This window comes from Gordionus sp. m RMFG-2023, chromosome 3, assembly GCF_954871325.1.
Source record: "Gordionus sp. m RMFG-2023 chromosome 3, tfGorSpeb1-WG-v2, whole genome shotgun sequence".
Lineage (NCBI taxonomy): Eukaryota > Metazoa > Nematomorpha > Gordioida > Chordodea > Parachordodidae > Gordionus > Gordionus sp. m RMFG-2023.
The window spans coordinates 34,493,468-34,503,206 of NC_088777.1; the positions used below are offsets into that span (position 1 = coordinate 34,493,468).

The following is a 9,739-nucleotide window of genomic DNA, read 5'->3' on the forward strand; positions in this document are numbered from 1 at the left end:
GATCACCCATAAACTGGTTTCTCCACTTTTTATCAGGTCGTTTATGGCCGTCATAAGTTTCATTTTCATGAATAGTGTTCTTTTTGTCGTAGGCGGATGAGGAGGCTAACGGGGTACTTTGGGCTGTACCCCGCCCATGCTTTGTTGTAACCATAGGGAAATTTTGTAGCAAGGTTTTTACAATAGGATGCCCTTCCTGACATCAACCTCTTTAAGTGGTTTTTACACCCCGTCGAGGAGACGGTGATCCTATTCTAGACCCAGATCACAGGAAACCTTTTAGACCTCCATTAGCCGCCAAAAGACGTTGCCACTCCCCCGCTACGATGAGTCTGAAGGTACTATATTGAACCAATACCAATATTTTATTAATCTTGAGTTTTTAATGTAGGTTCCCAGCACTATATACTATAGTATAATTTAATTGCTTATATTTTAATTTCATAATTAAGCTTTTCAAATATTATGAGAGAAAATTTCTTTAATGTTTATTTTATAATTAACATATGTTTAAAATAATAATATATTAAAATCACTATCTTATTCTTTAAATTTATTAACAATTTGATATTAAACAAATAGCAAGACTAAAACAAGAAATAGAAGATATTGTTTAAACCCAATACATTAGATATTTTGTTAATCTTAAGTTTTTAATGTTGGTTCCCAGCCCTATATACTATAGTATAATTCAATAGTTTTATATCTAAATTTCATGATTAAGCTTTTCAAAATATTATGAAAGTATACTTATTTTAATGGTTATTTTATAATACACATATGTTTAAAATAATAATATATTATATTAATATCATTATTAAAATCTAAAAATAATAATATATTATTTCATCTTTTTACCTTCATATGTATTTTTAAATTGGAACTGCTAGATATCGAGGTTGATATATTTGTGTTAGGACATAATCTACATTTACAAAGTGTCGATTTTGTACCCTTAAATTTCTTTATTGGAATAAAATATGTCTCAAATTGAGGCTATGGAAGGGTTAAATTTTCTTCATCAGAAGAATCAACTATTATAGAGTTTGGCACATATTCTTAAAATAAATTATAATATAGAATAATAATATTAATATATACTTTGAATTTTGATTGAATATTAGTTAGATTAAAATTTGATTGAAAATAACGAGCGAAAATTTAAATAAGAATGAAAGGAATGGTGGTTTTGATATGAATTAAAAACTCGGTTTATTATTTATATTAAAAATAAATAAAAGTAATTTTATAGCACAATAAAATATGTTTTTTTATTAATATTTTTTTAAGAAAAAATTTAAAAAAAAAAGAAACTCGTTACTGTTACTCGTTACTTCTAGGAAAAGGTAACGACGTTAGTAACGTCGTTACTTTTTTGACGTTACTTTACAGCACTAGGAAAATATGAATGGCTCACTGGATGTGAATTTCCTAATTCTCTATATTGTTGGTCATACCTATTATTCCCAAAGGAAAAATATGTTTGGAATGATAAAGGATTTTCGGATATGAATAATCTTACAAATGCAGTTGAACGGCATGAAGAATTAACCGTTCATTTGCAGTCGATAATTCAATTAAAAACATTTGGTCAAAATCGTATTGAAAAGATGATAGATTCGATGCGCAAAATATCAATTGAACAGCATAATTCGAAAGTCAAATCAAATAGAGAAATATTGATCAACTCTATATGTTTTCTTGGAATTCAGGAGCTCGCATTCCATGGTGATGATGAATCTTCTAATTCAGTAAATAAAGGAAATTATATTGAATTAATTTATTTGCTGGCGAAAGAAAATTTACTTTTGAAATATCATTTAGAAAATAATATAGTTTTTATTGGACTATCAAGCGATATTCAAAATGATTTAATAAATTCTATTTCATATGGCTTACATCAAAAAATATTAAATGAATTAGAAGAAACGGAATTTATATCAATAATATTAGGTGAAACAACAGATATCAATAATAAATCTCAACTGGCTGTAGTTCTTCGATATTTTTAAATAACGGGACATTGTATGAAAGATTTATTGAATTCTTTGATGTTACTATGCATCGAGATGCTAATTCTTTATCAAAATTTGTCATTAAATTCTTAAATGATAAAAAAATTAATAGGTTAAAGTTACGATGGCGCAGCTGTTATGTCAGGCAATTCACATGGACTACAAGCGAAAATCAGAGACGTCAATCCTTTAGCACTTTATATTCATTGCTTTGCCCATAAGTTAAATCTTATATTATCAAAATCTTGCAGCAAAATTAAAGAATGCAAGGTTTTTTTTGCAACTTTATCTGGTTTAGCCATTTTTTTAGTATATAGTTGGATAATGCTAATATGTTTTCCAAGAATTTAATCTGTACTGATTTCTTACCATTGTACATCATCTGCCTTGAAAGCAGAAATTTATCAGTGTAAATTTATATATGTTAAAACTTTAAAAATTAACAGCAAACAATTTTACATTAGTTGTAATGTTTTGTTATATTTTGAAATTTTCTCGTTTTTCTATTTAAACATAGATTTGAATTTCATTTTTCGGGCATGACTAAAATACGCGTCTCCGAAAACTACGCGTCCCCGGTCAAAGAGGTTTAATTTATATAATATTAATATAAAATCTTATTTAGCTTCATAAAATAAGTTAAAAAATATTTTTTATTAAAAAAAAATGATATCTTAATAAAATTTTTAAAAAATTATTTTTTTACATGAAAAAACTACGCGACCCCGGTCAAGATACAATTTTTTATAAAAAATAAAAGCAGATTCATATTTAGCTCATTAAATGAATATAGAAAATGTTTTTTATGATTTAAAAAAAATGTGTTAACAGTAAAATTTTTAAAAATTTATTTTTTTTAAAAAAAACTACGCGTCCCCGGTCAAGATACAATTTTTTTTAAAAAATAAAAGCAGATTCATATTTAGCTCATTAAATGAATATAGAAAATGTTTTTTATGATTTAAAAAAAATGTGTTAACTTAGTAAAATTTTTAAAAATTTATTTTTTTAAAAAAAAACTACGCGTCCCCTATCAAGATACAGTTTTTTTTAGAAAATAAAAGCAGATTCATATTTAGCTTATTAAATGGATAGAGAAAATGTTTTTTTTGATTTAAAAAAGAAGTGTTAACTTGGTAAAATTTTGAAAAAACACTCATTTTTTGACTAAACTACCATTCCCCGGTCAAGATAGATTATTTTTATAAAAATAAATAAAAAATCGTGTATAGTTTTTCAAGGAGATTCCGAAAATCGTATTAAGAAATTTATTTTTAAAAAAATTAATTTTCGAAAAATTTTATTTTTGACTAAACTACGCGTCCCCGGTCAAGATACAATTTTTTTAAAAAAATAAAAGCAAATTCATGTTTAGCTCATTAAATGGATACAGAAAATGTTTTTTATGATTTAAAAAAAATGTTTTAACTTAGTAAAATTTAAAAAAAAAAAAACTATGCATCCCTACGCGTCTCCGGTCAAGATACAGTTTTTTTTAAAAAATAAAAGCAGATTCATATTTAGCTCATTAAATGGATACAGAAAATGTTTTTTTTGATTTTAAAAAAAAGTGGTAACTTAGTAAAATTTTGAAAAAACTACGCGTCCCCAGTCAAGATAGATTATTTTTATAAAAATAAATATAGAATCGTGTTTAGTTTTTCAAGGAGATTCCGAAAATGGTATTAAGAAATTTTTTTTTTAAAAAAATTAATTTTCGAAAAAATATTTTTTTCCGGTCAAGATAGATTATTTTTATAAAAATATATATAGAATCGTGTATAGTTTTTCAAGGAGATTCCGAAAATGGTATTAAAAAATTTTTTTTTTTAAAAAATTAATTTTCAAAAAATTTTTTTTTGACTAAACTACGCGTACCCGGTCAAGATACAATTTTTTTTAAAAAATAGTAGCAGATTCATATTTAGCTCATTAAATGAATATAGAAAATGTTTTTTATGATTTAAAAAAAATGTGTTAACTTAGTAAAATTTTTAAAAATTTATTTTTTAAAAAAAAAAACTACGCGTCCCCGGTCAAGATACAGTTTTTTTAAAAAAATAAAAGCAGATTCATATTTAGCTCATTAAATGGATAAAGAAAATGTTTTTTTTTGATTTAAAAAAAAAGTGGTAACTTAGTAAAATTTTGAAAAAACTAATTTTTTACATGGAAAAACTACGGGTCCCCGGTCAAGATAGATTATTTTTATAAAAATAAATATAGAATCGTGTATAGTTTTTCAAGGAGATTCCGAAAATGGTATTAAGAAATTTTTTTTTAAAAAAAATTAATTTTCAAAAATTTTTTTTTTGACTAAACTACGCATCCCCTGTCAAGATAGATTATTTTTATAAAAACAAATATAGAATCGGGTATAGTTTTTTATGGAGATTCCGAAAATGGTATTAATAAAAAAATTTTATGGTCTTTGGCAGGCTTGAGAAAATTTTACCACCATTATTATGTGTATGAAGCTGGCTTGGAAATTTTATTAATATATTATTTTTTTTTAAATATTTTTATTAATACCATTTTCAGAATCTCCTTGAAAAACTATACACGATTCTATATTCATTTTTATAAAAATAATCTATCTTGACCGGGGACGCGTAGTTTAGTCAAAAAATGAAAAAAAAGTGTTTTTTCAAAATTTTACTAAGTTAACACTTCTTTTTTAAATCAAAAAAAACATTTTCTGTATCTATTTAATGAGCTAAACATGAATCTGCTTTTATTTTTAAAAAAAATTGTATCTTGACCGGGGACGCGAAGTTTAGTCAAAAAAATATTTTTTTTAAAAAAAAATTTCTTAATACCATTTTCGGAATCTCCTTGAAAAACTATACACGATTTTATATTTATAAAAATAATCTTGACCGGGGACGCGTAGTTTAGTCAAAAAATGAGTGTTTTTTCAAAATTTTACCAAGTTAACACTTCTTTTTTAAATTAAAAAAAAATATTTTCTGTATCCATTTAATGAGCTAAATATGAATCTGCTTTTATTTTCTAAAAAAAACTGTATCTTGATAGGGGACGCGTTAAAAAAATAAATTTTTAAAAATTTTACTAAGATATCATTTTTTTTAAATCATAAAAAACATTTTTTTACTTATTTTATGAAGCTAAATAAGATTTTTAAGTAATATTATATAGATTAAACCTCTTTGACCGGGGACACGTATTTTAGTCACACCCCATTTTTCTTGAGTAGATTTGAATATTAAAACACATATTACAACAATAACTATCAAGATAATTTTTATAATTTTTTTTCTCACATCTTTGTCTCTTTCTTTGATATTTCTACCTTCTTTTATTCATTAATTCTTTTTTTCATCTCTTTGCTCCTAAAACCCATCTCCCACCTTCACAAGGTGGGGAGCGAACAGCAATGCTGACCAATGGGAGCTCTGTTACTTTTAGTTAATATATTCTTCCTTTGATATATGAAAGAAATTAAGAATATGTTAAGAGGTATGATTAACAAATTTATCTCTTCTTATCCTAAATTTTAATATTTTCATAAAATAGATTAATAAGTTTATATAGTACCATATACACAAACTAACTAATTACCCCTCAGCGCCATCATTCTTGATGGGTTATTAGCTTGTATTATATAATACTTGTTGCATGTTCTCTTAAATTGTTGTAATTCATTGTATACTTCTTATATTATCTTTTTATTCAATGAAATTAAGATGTATATAAATACATCTCAAGGCGATAAAACATATATATATTGATATTATTTTCATTTAGAATACCACTTATTTTCTTTTGTATAAATATATTATTAAATAAAAAGACCACTTATTTTCTTTTGTATAACTATATTATTAAATAAAAAAACCACTTGTTTTCTTTTGTATAACCATATTATCAAATAAAAAGACCACATCTTGTTCAATATTCCTCCTTAATTATGCAATACAATCACACACAATTTATTCTATAGTATTTATTCTTGTTCAATATTCCTCCTTAATTATGCAATACAATCACACATAATATATTCTATAGTATTTATTCTTGTTCAATAATACTGAATAAGTGATTTCTCAGAATTTTATAGAGGTTATTGTTAATAGAAATATTTAAAAAAAAGAATAGTTAATTTTAAAAAATTACTAGCATTCAAAAATTTAACATTTATATATATGGAAAATCTATTTGAATATCATTCAAGTTAATTTGACATTTTAAATATTTTTGGAGTTTTTTTTAATTTCCTGTTCAATAAATTGAAATTCTGCAGATAATTGGGTTAGCTGTTTATAAATAAATATATAATAAAATAAAATTTTAGCTAACCATATTTAATAAAATTTCGTTTTTAATTTTTAAATTCATAGCTTCGACATTTTCATCTTCCTCTTTATTATTCTCTAAATTATCTAATTATTTTAATATAAAATATATTAAATTTTCACTATTTTTTGTTACTAATCTTCCATTTATGATTGCTCAACATGAATTCTTTATTTCCCAATTTAATTTTGAAATCATTTTCTGGGAGAGTTTCTGAATTTAAATACTTGTTATAAATATCTGCATGTTGGGACAATATCTTAGATCTTCTTGGAGGAGGCTTTCTAACAGTGTATTTATTACCAAATAAGAAGGTATTCATCAATATAGTTTTTGAAAAAATCGATTTCAGGTGAAAAAGATAGTTCGGGCCCTAAATATTTTCACAGCTGATTTCGCGACAAAATTAGGAAAAATGAGGAATACAAACTAGACATTTTTAACATATATTTTTTATAAATTAATAAAATATTTATATAATAATTTAGACAATATTTTACTACTAATAGTTAATTATTTAAATTATTTAAATATATTTTTAAATTTGTTAATAGTTTTAATATAATTAAAAACAAATTAAAATGATAATTGATGTAATTTTTAACTACTAATATAGAAATAATATTTAATTATCTATATTATAATTTTCCGATGTCCTTACTACGGCATCGCTGACGCCATGTCATCGCTACGCCATGTCATCGCTACGCCATGTCATCGCTACGCCATGTCATCGCTACGCCATGTCATCGCTACGCCATGTCATCGCTACGCCATGTCATAGCTACGTCATGTCATAGCTACGTCATGTCATCGCTACGTATTTTTTTTTATTTGTTGATTTTATTTATTTATTTTATACAAACAGATGATCCCACAACAGTCTTAATTTATTTTTAAATAGATAATAGTTTTTATTATTTTTAGCCATTATTACTTTTAGCAATTTGGAACGGGAACCATATTTGTTAATAACATTTTGCAAAAATGGATAGATATTTATAAATAATACTGCTTGGACGATGGTTCAACAAGTTAATCATTTTCCTTAAATTCCTGAAATTTAAAAAAATTCTCTAAATAAGGGCACTCTAGGATTTTCATGTGAAACAGGCTAAGGCTATGGATCATATAAGTATATTGTAAATCTTAATATGGGAATATCTTTTAAAATAATGATAAAAATTTAATATACAAATGATTACCCAACAAAAGACCAAAGTTTCCTTTTCACTGATTTCATAAGTTTAAAAGAAGTAAGATTATTAAATTAAGCTAAATTCTTTTTTAAAAAAAGAAAAGATATATACTCTTATAACACTTACACTTTTCACTCCATACTCTTCATTATAATATCATAAAACCTTTCAGGCAACTAATCCTTATAATTGCCTTATTCACTTATATCTGTTTGTTTTCTAAAGTTTAAATATTTAAATAAGAATATTAAATTAAGTTAATTATACTAAATGTTTTACCTACTTTATAAATTTAGAATAAGAATCTTTAATTAGGTTAAAGCATTGTGTAAATTTAATCAAGAAAGTGTTAATTAAAAAATAGAAAATTTGAATGCAGGTTGTTCTTATGTGGTTCAAAAACATTATGACCAATGTAAACTGGGTTACTCTTTAACACTTACTTTCACTAAGTATCACTTAATATCACAAAATTTCATGCAACTACTTCATATAATTTGCCTTATTCAATCACATTTCCCTGTTTTGAAAATTTTAAATATTTAAATAAGTCTATTAAATTGTGTTAAATTAAACTGAATTTCTCATCACATTTTTCTGGTTTGAAAATTTTAAATATTTGAATAAGTTTATTAAATTGTGTTAAATTAGACTGAATGTCTCATCTATCTCATAAATTAGATTATGAATTATTAAAATTAAGCCAAACTGTTGTGTAACTAAAATTAATAAATTGATGAGTAATAATGATACAATTTAGGATGCTGTATGGTTTTAATTAACACAATGGATTCATCTTAATATAACGGCTACATAGACTTTTATACTACTGAGTAATTTAAATAATAAATGTTGCTTTTGCTCAACCTTATCTTCCAATATAATCTCTGGAGGAAATGAATAACGAGTGCCCTCTTATCTTAAAATAGAAAATTCTAAACTTAATAAGGAAATACTTATCTAGGTTTAAATATTATTTCTAAAAACAGATAAATTTAAACGTAACGTAGGAATGTAAATAGTTTTATTCTTCCTTTTCCTCCAATTTAAATTTATTTTTGGGGCCATTTCTATAAATGTTCACAAAATAAATCACCCTTATCTTATTTTGTTTCATTCGCATGACTTTTGCGCACAAATAAATATAATATAATATTTAAGAATATATCTATAAATAAACATAAAATAATTCTGGAAAATGTAAATGAATAGTGAATAATTCAAAAGTATCACTTTTTATCTCCTGATAAGACTTAATAATTTAGGCAATTTTTTAACTTTTTAATTAAATTTATATTATTTTAATCATCCTACCTATTTTTAAGGCTATCCATTTTGTCAGGCTGCACAATATGTTCTTTTATCTCTTATGAATATTTTGTCTAACTAACTGAAAAATATACAAAGTACATTTTTAATATTTAACCAAATTAATATAACAATTTTTAAGGATCCTACATTTTTAAAAGCTTACCATTTTGTCGGATCCACCATTGCTCTATTATCCCTGCTGATTATTTTGTATAACGCACAAAAAAATATACATAGTACATTATTTTTAGTATAAATAATTTGATATATGATTTTATATCTATTCCAAAAAATCGATTATTTTTTTATAATTTAAATAAATTTATATTCTGAAAAATATACAAAGTACATTTTTAATATTTAACTAAATTAATACAATTTTTAAGGATCCTACTTTTTTAAAAGCTTACCATTTTGTCGGATCCACCATTGCTCTATTATCCCTTCTGAATATTTTGTGTAATGCTCAAAAAAATATACATAGTACATTATTTTTATTATAAATAATTTTATATAGGATTTTTTATCTATTCCAAAAAATCAATATATATTACAAAATTTATTTTTATTCAATTAAATTATATATTTATTCTTAAGGATCCTACCTTTTTTAACAATATACTCATTTTTATTCTTTCAATAAAAAATACTAAATAGAGTTTTCTATTTTTAGGATTTTATATTTATTCCAAAACAAATACATATTACGGTATTTATATATTATTTAAATTATTCTATACCTATTCAAAAGGATTCTATTTTTTTAAGTTTGCCAATTGGTCTCTCCGAATGGTATTTTATTTTAATCCTACCTTATAAAATTAACTTGAGAATTTTTTTTTTAGAAAACTATCCCCATCTTATTTCCTCTTTATAATTGTTCAAATATTGATATAT

The 9,739-nt window shown here is 24.0% G+C and overlaps 1 long non-coding RNA gene across 1 annotated transcript; it reads right to left on the reverse strand.

The window, feature by feature from the left end:
* Window positions 1-6,051: 6,051 nt before the first annotated feature.
* On the reverse strand, window positions 6,052-6,770 carry LOC135926617 (uncharacterized). Its single transcript, XR_010571932.1, has 3 exons — window positions 6,468-6,770; window positions 6,336-6,418; window positions 6,052-6,292 (listed from the first exon to the last, which is right to left on the reverse strand). It is a non-coding gene; the product is annotated as an uncharacterized LOC135926617 (long non-coding RNA).
* Between the last annotated feature and the right edge of the window lie 2,969 nt (window positions 6,771-9,739).